Raw genomic sequence first — 5,135 nt, 5'->3', positions numbered from 1 at the left:
CTCTGGAGTGATTGATATTTGATTCTGATACCAGATTGGTTACTTGCTCTACAGCCCTGAGTTACAGAGCCCCCTCCTCCCAGAGCTTTCAGTGGGCTTTTTGGGACAAAGGAGCTTCGCCTGGCTTTCTCTACTTAGCCTGCATGTGGGAAACCCAGACAAAGAACTTCACTTTTGAAACCCCTCTGGTTCCTGGATGGAGGCATGGAGCAGGGAAACTCCTGCCTTTGAAACTACTCCCCTCACAGACCCAAGAAGAGAGGTCTCTCAGTTTTAACTTGGGCACTCTGGTAAAGTTATATGCATAACTTGGGCACTCTTGTAAAGTCCAAAAATGGCAAGGGAAACGATAGTACATTGAAGACTATACAATTAGAAGTCAGTGAGTTTTGGTCTGACACAGTGGCTAACATCTGTAATCCCAGCATTTTGGGAAGCCAAGGCAGGCTGATCACTTGAAAATAGGAGTTCAAGACCAACCTGGCCAACATAGCAAAATCCCATCTATATTTAAGATACAAAAATTAGTGGGCATAGTGGCACATACCTGTAATTCCAGCTACTTGGGAGGCTGAAGCACAGATGAGAGTTGCTTGAACCTGGAAATGGAGGTTGCAGTGAACTGAAATTGAGATCAACCACTGCACTCCAGCCTAGGTTACAGGGATTCTGTCTCAAAAAAAAATTTTAAAAGTCAGTGAATTTTATCACTGTATGATTCAGATGAATTCAGAAAGAGGCCTAATGTATGTTTCATAATATACTCATATAATTAAAAAATCATGGCAAAAAGAATTTTTATTTGAAAAATATATGAATCAAAATAACGAGAAGGATTTAAAAACCTGAGGGACATGTCTAGCTATCATAATTAATTGTAATATTTAAAACAGCCAACTTTTTGCCTTTCTACATTTTTTTTCTTTTTTCCCATCCCCCCTTTTTGTTGAGTTGGAGCCTTGCTCTGTTGCCCAGGCTAGAGTGCAGTGGCAGAATCTCAGCTCACTGAAACCTCTGCCTTGCAATTCAAGTGATTCTCCTGCCTCAGCCTCCCAAATAGCTGTGATTACACGTGCCTGTCACCATGACCAGCTTATGTTTATAGAGACAGGTTTCACCATCTTGGCCTGGCTGATTTTAAACTGCTGACCTCATGATCCACCCACCTCAGCCTCCCAAAGTTCTGGGATTACAGGCATGAGCCATTGTGCCTGGCTGCCTTTCTGTATTTCTAAAGGATTTAATTTTTCTAATTTAGTAATTTTAAGGAATTGTTGATATAATTGTCCCTCATTATCCATGGATTCCAAATCAATAGATTTAATTCATTAATCCAATAATAAAAAATATTCAAAGAAAAATTGAATCTGTACTAAACAGGCACAAGCTTTTTTTTTTTTTTTTTGGCATTATTCCCTAAACAGTATAGCATAACAATTTATATAGCATTTACATAGTGTTAGATATCATATGTAATCTAGAGATGATTTAAGTATATGAGAGGATATGCACAAACTGTATGCAAATATTACATCATTTGTATAAAGGGGCTTGAACATCTGTGGAAGTTGGTATCCAAAGAAGATTCTTGAACCAATCACACCCCCATGGATACCAAGGGATTAGTGTACTTAATAAATTATATGTTATTTAAAACTTTGTAGTAATAGTTGTAAAATATCCTTTCTCTGATAGTAAAATATTAGCATGTTAAAAATAACACTAAAATGACATCTTCCTACTGTATTGAATATATACTTTGAGGGCATGGAAACTAATTCATTATAAGCATGGAAAGAGAATTTCAAAGTCATATCCATTTGTTCTGCTTCTGTTTGTATTTATTAAAAATAAGATTGATGTATTACTTGCAGCTACTATTAATATTAAAAATTTGATGGATTACATTAAGCTAACCCTCTCTGAATTCAATCATTCTTCTTTGAGCAGTGTAGAAATGACTTAGAGTTTATTATAGAAAGAACAAAAGATGGGATGTAATTTGACTGAAATTTTAAGGAAAAAATTCTTCCTGTGGATCAGTATGTATACCTATATTTTTCCCTTAAGTATTTTATTGTCTATTTATTGCAATGCTTAAACTTAATCTTTTATGTTAATAGATGCAGAAGTTGAGAGAGCGTATATTTAATGGGTATGCCTGTAAGAAGCAGTGGTTAATTACCTAGTTGAGAGTCTACATATTTGCATATGTTTTGTCAAAAGGTTTTATGTTCTATGAAGCATTATTTTTTTTTATTTCTGAAGAGCTATATCCTGAACTACATTTTTAAATGAAGCAAATTTAGAAGAACTTCAAATCAGAAGAAAATGGAAGTGGCTATATTATTACCAGACAAAAAAAAATGTAAGGATAAATATTTAATAGTGTTTTCAAAAACATTTTCTTGAGGTATGATTGACATACAAATAGGTGTACATACTTAATAAGTATAACTTGATGAGTTTGGAGATACTTATACAGACATGAACCCACAACCTATTTCTACAAAGCAAGTGATGGTAAGAAATCACATCCCTTTTATTAACTCATGTTAAGAACTTAAAAGCGAACAACAGGGTTTTCAGTTCTGGACACAAATTGATATAAATATAGTCTATCTGTCTCATTCAATGAATAAAACCATACAAAATTATACAAAAGAAATATAACAGCTATTTGAGGACTTTGAAAATAGATAGCAGCTAGTACATGAGTAGAGAACACCACAACTTAAAGCACCATTAAACATGCAGTGATTTACCATTGCTTTTCCACCTATATCCCTCAGCCTCAATTTAATGCAGCCAGAAATTTGGAAGTGAAAGCAATGGCAAAAAGAGACACCTTGAAATCTCCTGAAGTTTTTCTTTCTCTTTTTGCCCTTTCTTGAAAAACCAAGAAACTTTCTATATAATTTAAGAATAAATGAATAAATGAATGAATAAATAAATAAAATTTTATAAGGTGAACAAAAACATTAGATAGATAAATAAATATCCCAAACTGAATTGCTTATTTATACCTAAACAGTGAGTAGTTAGCAATAGGAATGGGGAAATAATACATTTAAAATAGTGTAAAAGTATATAATAAGGACATAAAGATATTTGATAAGAATGGCATGAGATATGTAATAAAAACATAAAATGGAAAGAAAATTATAAAATATTTTTTGAAAACATAGAAAGTATGCCAAGTTATTAAGTGGAAAGTTTAGTATCATCAGAATAAAAATTATTCAAAAATTATCTCTACAAATACTTTTACTTCAATATAATACTTTTTTATTTTTTTTCATTTTACATGAAAATGTATCACAGAAAAGGAAAATGTTCTTAGAAAATACAAGTCACTGATTTCAATTTAACATCATTTTGATGTGAAAACATGAATTCAAAACATGCAACAAAGTTAAGAATCCAGAAATAGATACTGCAGTAGATTATTCTAAATCCCATTTTTCCATTAACATTATATCAAGGGATTAATTTGTGGTTTGTATCTACAGACCTCTTTATAATCACATCATAATATGCCACTTTATGAATGTGTATGTTCAAATTGGCTATAAATATTTCCAGAACACACACCTTGAAGAGTTTTGCAGCAATTACATTCCTACCAAAAGTGTTTTCTTTAAAGAAGTTGTAATCTAGAGCCAGACATTCAAATTCAAACCACAGCTCTGTCACATACTTGCTAGGCAAACTGAAACAAATTTATTTACCTATCTGTGCCCCAATTTTATCATCTGTAAATAATAGTGCCCAACTTCTGTTGGGATGATTTAAGGACTAAATGACTTAATATTTATCACACAATTAAAGAAGTGTTCGATATATAAAAGCACTGTTTAAAGGAAAACTACATTAAGAAATGATGACAAGACAAGGATGAACACAACTTATAGTATAAGAAAAATAAAAATAAAAATAATGTGCATATTACAATTACGTGTTTGAGAAAATAACACAAACCCCAACAATAACTACATAATTTGTGTATTTCATAAAAACAGTAGAAGGATGTCCCTTAAATGGACAACAATGCAAGTGTTTTTGCTATTTTATTTATTTATTTGTTTTAGTGGAAAGAATGAGATTAAACATCTAATTCTTAATCTGTAGGCATCACATTACCTGATTTCAAACTATATCATAAGGCCATAGTCACCAAAACAGCATGATTCTGGTATAAAAACAGGCACATACACCAATTGAGCAAAATAGAAATCCCATAAACAAACCCAAATATTTACAGCCAACTGATCCTTAACAAAGCAAACAAAAACATAAAGTGGGGAAAGGATACCTTATTCAACAATTGGCGCTGAGATAAATGGCAATTTATATGTTGGAGAATAAAACTAGATCTTCATCTCTCACTTTAAATAAAAATCAACTCAATATGGATCAAGGACTTAAATCTAAGACCTCACACTATAAAAATTCTAAAAGATAACACTGGATAAATCCTTCTAGACATTGGCTTAGACAAGGATTGCATGACTAAGAACCCCAAAATAAATGCAATAAAAATAAAGATAAATAGATGGAACTTAATTAATTTAAACTAAAGAGATTTTGCATGGCAAAAGGAACAGTCAGCCGAGTAACAGACAACCCAGAGAGTGGGAGAAAGTCTCCACAATCTATACATCTGACAAAAGACTAATATCCAGAATCTACAGCAAACTCAAACCAATTAGGAAGAAAAAAAAAAATCCCATCAAAAAGTGCGCTAAAGACATGAATAGAACTTTCTCAAAGGAAGATAAACAAATGGCTACCAAACACATGAAAATATGCTCAACATCACTAATGACCAGGGAAATGCAAATCAAAACCACAATGTGATACCACCTTACTCCTGCAAGAATGGACATAATCAAAAAACTAAAAAATAATAGATGTTGGAATGGATGCTGTGAACAGAGAACACTTTTATACCACTGGTGGGAATATAAACTAGAACAAACACTATGGAAAAAAGTGTGGAGATTCCTTAAAGAACTAAAAGTAGAATTACCATTTGATCTAATAATCCCACTACTGCTACTGCATATCTATCCATAGGAAAATAAGTCATTATACAAAAAAGATATTTGCACATGCTTTTTTTTTTTTTTTTT

The sequence above is a fragment of the Cebus imitator genome, unplaced genomic scaffold (assembly GCF_001604975.1).
Source record: "Cebus imitator isolate Cc_AM_T3 unplaced genomic scaffold, Cebus_imitator-1.0 Scaffold17, whole genome shotgun sequence".
In the NCBI taxonomy this organism is placed as follows: domain Eukaryota; kingdom Metazoa; phylum Chordata; class Mammalia; order Primates; family Cebidae; genus Cebus; species Cebus imitator.
This window is presented reverse-complemented; position numbering follows the sequence as displayed.